An 8,563-nucleotide genomic window follows, 5' to 3' on the forward strand; every position below is an offset into this window, starting at 1 on the left:
GATTCCTCCACCTGACAGGAGGGACCCATCGGACGGGCCACCGTATTTCGTGAAAAAATGTTTCGCCCTTGAATTCTGGGACCCAACAACTACATCTTCACACTCAAGGAAGTGCGTCCATATTATTGGCAAAAAAAATTGATTTGCCCCCGTGACTGCTAGGACCCACCAGCAACATCTTCGCACGCAAAGTAGTGCCTGACAGTCGGGACCCACTTGGTCGAAGCGTACATAGCGTTGTCATTCTGGTGGCGAACGTGTACGTACATACTGGTTGATCAGTCTATCTGCAGGCTGCAGCGATGAACTGCGGCCGTGTGAGGAAGGGCACGTGTCGTAGTAGAGGCGCGCATGTTGCATGTACACGTACATACATCGGCAAGGGTGCAAGAAAGAAAAGACGGCCACGTACGTATATACGGGCGGGGTCTCGAACGCCTACTCGCGCATATATATACGGACGACCAGGGCTTGTGTACATGGAGAGGCAACGGACGGCAGCAATGGCGAACTGTTCATCGGGCAGAGAACCGGCTAGGTTGGACTGGAGAAACAACGTCCCGTTCATCCGGAGGTAACCGACTGGGTCAAAATGAGTCGTGTTCATCGGGAGCCAACCGGCTTGGATGGAACAGCCAATGGAACGAAGCCTGCTGTACCACAGAACGGAGGAAACGACCTTGTGTTCGACCGGCCACGGTGGAAACGGGATCCTGTTCATTGAGAGGGGTCTAGCGTACCGAAAAACGGAGGAATCGGACCTCCTATGGTCGAAACAGGGTCCTGTTGATCGGGAGGTGTGTGACATACCGCAAAACAGAAGAAACAGACTTCTGTTGGAGCGCTACGGTCGAAACAGGGGTCCTGTTCATCGGGAGGAGCGTGGCGCACCGCAAAACGGGACTCCACGAGATACTGTTCATCTGCACCGTCGACTGCCTCCACGGGCTACTGTTCATCCACCGTCGACTGCCTCCACAGGCTCCTGTTCATCCACCGTCGACCTCCTCCAGCCTCCACCTGCGAATGTTCATCCACGGGCTCCTGTTGATCCAGCCTCCACCGCTCCTCCACCAGCTACTATTCAGCTAGCCCTCTTCACAGGGTCCTGTTCAACCACCCCTCCACGGGCTAGTGTTCATCCAGCCCTCCAGAGGCTACTGTTTAACCAGCCCTCCACGGGGTCCTGTTCATCCAGCCCTCCACGGGGTCCTGTTCATCCACTTACTCGATCAATCGGGGGTACTATTCATCCAACGATAACGGCCTCTACTACCACGGGGTCCTGTTCATCCAACCCCCCACCGGGAACTTTTCATTCAAACCCCCTCAACAACGCTCACTATTCATCAAGGGAAGGAGGCAGTAGTGTTCGATCAGCTTCAGTTAGCAGCAGTAGCCAAGGAATCACTCGGGTTCAGTTAACAACAAGGGGTTGATTGATCGATCGGGTTCAGTAACGCGTAGCATGCAGTGCAATCGCTCTGGTTCAGTTAGATCCCAACACCTCGCTCGAGTTCAGTTAGAGCCCAACGCCTCGCTCGGGTTCAGTTAGAGCCCAATGCCTCGCACACACGCGCGTATGTACGAGAGAAACGCGCTTCGCTCGGCCCCCGACCACCCACCGTAACCGGGAACTCCCCGATAGTTTCCGCGCCTTCGCTTCTAGCACGGTTTTTTCCGTCATGGATCGCCCAAAGAATGTCAAGCAGCTGTGTCTCTGACCCACCCTAGACAAAAATCCCATTTCCTATGATGATTTTTTGTCATAGAAGTAGGACCCCACCACATCTATGATGATACTAGGTTTTGTCACAATTATCATCATAGAAGTGTCATAAATATGACAGAAAAAAATTCGTTTAGCCCAAAATGTCACAGATGTGTCTTTTTTTTGTAGTGAAGGCGCTCCCTGACGACGGCGTGCAAGGCTGAAGAAAAAGGCTTGCTGGTGAAGAACGGCGCTCCTTCTCACTTTACTTTCCTACGACATGAGACGTGCCTCGTGGAGGCGTTAAAACTATGCTTGACGTTTAGGGGAGAGTATGCTGAAAATTTTATTTAGGTTCCGCGATTTCCTTCCCGCTTGCTTGATGTTCTACGTCGGCTGGGCCCGACCCCGCGCATACCACAGCCGCCGTTGGGCTGTCCTGATCACCACGACGGACCACGGGGTGAGGGGCTACATGTCTAGTTAGGCTCCTGAGTCACGATGCTCAGGAGTCCCCCTTGACGCGCAAACGGCCTACGGGAAGGAGTCGCTAAAGTAGGCCTTAGTGTTCTACGTCGGCAGAGCCCGACCCCCGCGCATACCTCAGCTGCCGTTGGGCCCTCCAGATCACCAGGATGGACCAAGGGGTGAGGGGCTACATGGCCAGTTAGGCTCCGGAGTCGGATGCTCAGGAGTCCCCATTGACATGCAAACAGACCGTCATACCTGCCCTCGCCGAGCTCCCGCTCGGGGGGGGGGGGGGTGCATGACGACCATGTCCGAGGGACCTAGCAGGGCAGCGTACGCTAGGCAAGACCTGAGCGCAGCCCCCATGCCCAGCTCCCTCGTGTGACTCTCCCAACGGGAAAGGGTTGCGGTAAGGCTAGACACTGAGCCGGGTGGCTCCCTGAGGTTGGTACGACCATGGGGCCGCCGTCAGTTGTTTATCATCAGCGCGGACCGTAGCGCTTCCGCACTTGCACGGGCCTAGCCTCTCCTCGACCGTGTCAACTGCCTGCGCGGCGCATGGTGCTTCCACTGGTGCGTGGGTGAGGGCTCCCTCTTAGTAGCGCCCCCGGGCGTGTACAGCACCGCGCTGACACGTGGCTTGCACGGCAGGGCTAGACGAGGTGTGTCTTGGCACCCGTGAGCCAGCGCGGGACTCACGAGGCCCTACCTCAAGGCGGGTTGCGCCTGGTCTTGGTTCTTGATAGCTTCGGCGGTTCTGCAAGATGGTTAGGAAACCTGCGCCGGACAAATTTCCTGGGCGGTCACATGAGAAGACCAGGCACCAACGACCCTAGGAGGTGACGTGAACGGGGCCGACCCGCCAGACAAAGCTCAGTCGTCGGGTTTATCGACACTGCAGGGACGGATCCGAGCACAGACACCGTGCCTAGCCTACTCATGCGAGGGATCCTAAAGAAAGACAACCGGCATGCGGCTCCCGTGGTAATGAGGGCGATCGCGGGTGGGGTATCGAAGTACCAGATAAGCAGGTGATAGTCATAAAACGACTCAAGCAGAGAGACAGGTTAGCTTAGATAAATGCAAGAACGATACATGCCACAAGGACGGACCCACGTGACATGGGGATGATGCAGCCCAAGGGGCGCCCCCATCAAAGTAAGCTAGAGAAGCAAAAGGATACAGGTCGCAGGGACAAACCCGTTCGACTTGGGGATAATGCCATCCGAGGGGCGCCCCCAACTGAATGAACTAGAAAGAGTCACCTGATAATGCCGATGGAGTGATGTTGGAGTAGCTGAAGATGCGCGCTGAAGGAGTCGATCCTCACGAGCTGCCAGGGCCCTTAGCCTTAGGATGCTCCAGGGGCCCTGGTGGCTCTTGGAGAACCGCCACCATCTCCGCCAGGACAGCGTGATGCTTGGCCTCCTGAGCCGCCAGGATGCTCTGTAGATAACGCTGGAAGGTGGCAGCCATGCTCGGCAAGCCAAACGAGATGCGAATGCAGCTGTGAGGTGGACCCTTGCACCGACCAACGCGCGAAGGCCACAAGCGCTCTTGAGAGGCGGCCCTGTTGAGCCCTAGAATGTCGACGTAGACGCGCAACCCGCTGTCCTCGCCAGGATGGGGAGCTGCGCCGTGTGGTGTGTGGCGGTCGCCACGTATGGCCCTTGCCTCTTGAAGCTCCTGGGTCGCCCTGACAATGAACTCATGAGCATCGGGTGCTCCTTGCCCAATTTCCTCTTGAGGGAAACTTGCGGCGAAGCACGCCTCCACGTGGAGCCCGAGCGCCTCCCTCGTGATGCTGGCCAGGTCAGAGGCCCTCCAGAAGAGAGCCCCCGAGTCTTGCCCGAGGAGGGCGTTGGGCGCGCCTTCCTATGCGAGGGAGGGAGGCCCCCCAGCCGCGGGCATGGATCCTGAGGTGGTGCGAATGGAGGTGTCGCTCTCCTGAGGCCCTGGGACGGCCTCAGGAGGGTATGGGGTGCCTTCGTTGTCAGGGTCTTCGATCACTGTGGCTTGGAAGGCATGCTCAAGGGAGCACACCGCATCTGTTTTTCACAGGGGACCGCGATGATGCCACTACTCCCCGGCATCTTGACGACGTTGTAGCCGTGGTGGGCCGCTGCCATAAACTTGGCCAATGCTGGATACCCAAGGATGGCGTTGTACGGCAAACGGATGTGGGCGGCGTCGAAGTCGACGAGCTTGGTGTGGTAGTTGTTACACTGGCCAAAGGTGACAAGGAGGCGGACCTGCCCTATCGGGGTGGTGGAGCCGTCGGTCACTCCTGAGAAAGGCTTGGTAGGCTAAAGCTGATCGTATGGCACTTGAACGCTGTCGAACGTCTCGATCGATAGGACATTGAGCCATGCGCTGCCGTCGATGAAGGTCTTGGTCACTTGGACGTTGCTGATGACGGGTGAGCAAAGCATCGAAAGGACGCCGGCGGTCACCGTGCACTTTAGTTGGTCTACCGAGCTAAAGGTGATGGTGCACTTGGACCACCTAAGCGGGCGCATGGCGTCGAGCCTGGGAAGGGCTGCATTCACCCCATGAGGAAATTGCTTGAAGATGCGCTGGGAAGCTGGGGCCTGAGCACCGCCCAAGATGCAGGCGATAGCGCGTGGCTCCTGGAAACCCCCAGCCCCTCATCCTGATGGTGGTCGTCATTCCTCCTTGGTGGCAGCGGCAGCAGAGAGAGGCCAGCGTTGCCCTGAGGAGGGTTCTCACGAGGCTGGTCCTGAGGACAGTTCTCACGAGGCTGGTCCTACCAGTGGTCCTCGCGAGGCCGGTCGCGCCATTCCTGACAGGGACCGCGGTCATCCTAGCATGCCCCACTTCGTCCTCCTCCTCGGCCGTAGCCCCGGTCGTTGCGCTCGAGGTGTCGACCGAAGCGTCCATCTCGAATGGCCCTGAGCTCTTGGCAGTCGTTGGTGTTGTGGTTGTGTATGTTGTGGAAGGCGCGGAATGGACGGCTGCTCTTAGATGGCTACTCCCTTGCGCTTCACATCATTGGCCTTGGTTTTCTTCTCTTCGGGGTCAGCGGTAGGGAGCTCGAGGAGGGATAGGCACCCCTCCTCATCTCTTGGGCACTTGGTCGCCATATTGAACATCTCCAGGGCCGAGCATATCTCCTCGTTGATGTCAAGCTCCTCCTTCATCTTGACATCGCCGACGCCATCAGTGAATGCTGAGATGATGGCCTCGTCTGTCACCTTGGGGATCTTCAGGCGGACGCTATTGAAGCGCTGGATGTACTTCTGCAGGGTCTCCCCGGGCTGTTGTTTGATGCGGCACGGGTCACCCACAGCCGGCGTGCGGTCGCGAGTGCCCTGGAAGTTTGCGACGAAGCGCTCGCACATCTTGCCCCAGGAGGAGATCGATCCCGCGGGCAGGTTCAGGAGCCACAAGAGAGCACCATCCTTGAGAGCCATGGGAAACCAGATCGCCATGACTTTCTCGTCGCCGTTGGCCACCTCGATGCTCAGCTCGTAGCACTACACGAACTCCGCCGGGTCGGGGGTGCCGTCGTAGCGCGGAGGCAAGTCCGGCTTGAACTTTCCTGGCCAGACGACGGTGCGCAGCTCGGGAGTAAAGGCTCAACAGCCTGCTATGGTCATCGGAGCCCGTCGTGGTGGTGGAGCCAGGTCTTGGTACCCCGCACTGCCACCACAGTTGGCGCGCGGTCTTGATGTCGTGGTGCAGGGAGTGTAGGGGCGTTTTCTTGTGGTCGAGGGACATCCCGACAACTTCCTTCGTCATGCACGGCCGCACGGTGTGGCAGGTTAGGCCGCGGGACAACACGTCTTGGGGCGAGGACACCATCTTGACGCGGAGGAGGTGGGGGCACTCCGTGAGCCGCGCGTCTCGGTGCGAGGGCGCCGTCTTAACGCAGAGGTGGCGAAGGCGCTCCGTGGGCTACATCGCCCGTGGCTGGAAGTGGGCGAGCTAGCGAGAGCGATGGTGCAGGGGAGTCCCCAGCGGCGCTGACGAGCTCAGCGATGCGATCCAGCTAGTCCTCGTAGAGGTCGTCGACCAGGCGGTAGCGCAGGTGCTCGCGTGCCATGAGCAGCGTGCCCTGCGCGTCCGTGGGCACGCGATGAGCGTGGGACGACGAGCCGGCCAGAGTCAGCGATGGGGTGGCGGTGTGGCCGTCCTGCCGCACCGAGGCATGCAACGATGACGCTTGCTGCTCGTTCCCTGCTGGGCTAGTGGCATCGTTGGCAACGGGTGATGGAGAACGGCGGGAGGTCCGCCAACGGGCGTCGTCTGAGCGAAGCGTGCGGCGAGGGCGGCGCGGCGCTCAGCATGGGCTCGGCGAGCGTCAGACATGGATGCGATGGTGCAGTGGAACGTGGATCGACAGAAGAAAAGCTTTGGCACCAAAGAGCCAACTAGTACTCTACGCCTATTGGCGCCCGCCTGGCCTTGGTTGTCATGGCTCACGTCACGGAAACCTCACGAGGTGCCCCTCGCCTTGATCTCTCCGCTCCTCGCGAGCCAGCCTAGTGAGGCTGCCCCTGAGGAGGTGTTGTGTCGTCCGCCTCGCGAGGCTTGGCCCCTCGCGAGGGTCTTGAGAGTTTGCTAATGAAGATGGGCCGTACCAAGCCGCTGGTGGAGCCATGCCCTGGGATGCAGGCAAGCAAGTTTGGGTACCCCCATTCCTAGAACGCCGACAATTTCCAATTAAGATAAGTTTCTTCTTTTCGTTACAAATCGAACTGTCCTGGTCCACCTACTCTCCCGTGCCCAAATACGTACTCTGTAGCAGCTGTTAATGTAATGTTGGTGGTAAAATGAAGCAATGGCACCATTAATGTAATGTCGTATTTAACGGTTGTCATAGTTAATCCTAATGCCCACACTAATATCTAGTAATGCTGCTGCTTTCGAAATTGCTACTGTCCTTGTAGGATTGCCATTCAGATAAGGAACATGCTTCTTTTCATTTGATGTATGTTTCATCACTTGTTTGTCACCCTCCTTTCCACCTTTTTGTGCAAATAGAGAAATACATTTCATGCTTGATCTTAGTTGAACTGCACAAATGATATCCAAATTATAGTTGAACATTCTAGGAGCTTCACAGCCAACCTTGATGTTGCTCAATTTTATTGCAACTAATGAAGAAGAAGCTCTGTGGGTTTCGTTTTCTGCTGGAAATGGAACTGGGGGCTGAAGCCCTTCTCTTAAAAAAATGAAGAAGAAGCTGTTAGCTCATGGGACATCGCTTCATTTTAGGTGAACTGCACCAAAAGGTTCCATGAATTGAATCATCAATGTTGGTGACTAGTGTAATCCCTTCTACGATGGCATCGACTGCAGATATGGTTCCCATCACGAGGTATGTGGATTCTTGGTCTGATCGTTTGCCAAAGATCCTGCATGTTGAGTCTGCTCTTGTGCTACTGTTTTAGCACTGCCATGATAAAGCAGTAATGTTATTATTTTGCACCTTAATCTAGTGGCACTATTAATTTGAGGCAGTGTTTTGGCACCGTTAGTGCCACTAATTTTTTTATATATCGAAAGAGGGGGTTTCCTCCGATTTCATTAAAGAAACTCTAGCATAGAGAACCATTATCCGACAACATCTCAGTGTAAAGGGGCAGTTATGCAACTACTACTAGACCGGACTAAGTACTAGCAGGAGACAAGTTTTCCACATAAGCTAGGCAGGTAGGGGACGCAGCACCAACTCGACCAAGTTTGGATTACAACCCAAACGCTACCACAGAAATATCAGGGGGGAAGATAGATCCAGCTTCAGCGTACCAGTCTAAGTACCCCTGGCCTCCATCCTTGCGACGCACAGTACACCTCGTTTGCCACCTGCTCGACCCTAGTGCCACTGATAAAATGAAGTAATAATACAGTTAAAATAGATTGAGTGTCCTCTCTATCATTTCGTTTCCAATGTAGATAAAGAAAGTGCTTCTCTTTCTTAGTATATGTTTCATCAACTAGTCCCATTGTTAATGTTTAAGCGTTTTTGCAAACCGGGGTGCATAATTTTAGTTCATCTGCACAAAAATAGAGATTGGAATGTCTCAAGGCCCATCCCTGTACTACCGCTATACACTGATGTTCATCACTGGCAGAAGGTGTATCGGGGAGACTTGGGTCGATTTCCAGTATGAGGCGTACCGTATGAGGCGTTGCAAGGCCCAAATCGCCCTCACAACATGGTTTACTATGATACTATCGCAATATTTTCTTCTATTTATTATTGTGTGATTCATCAACTAGTGCCACTATATTGTAATCATGCTTTTTCATTATCTATTCAAATTGGGTTATTCAGCTGCATTTTGGTGGAACTGCACAAATGTACGGATGGAACCGGCATATATGCAGAGTGTGAGGTGCCAAGTAAAAATTACC

Source organism: Triticum urartu, chromosome 1A (genome assembly GCF_056163025.1).
Source record: "Triticum urartu cultivar PI428250 chromosome 1A, HENAU_Tu73, whole genome shotgun sequence".
In the NCBI taxonomy this organism is placed as follows: Eukaryota; Viridiplantae; Streptophyta; class Magnoliopsida; order Poales; family Poaceae; genus Triticum; species Triticum urartu.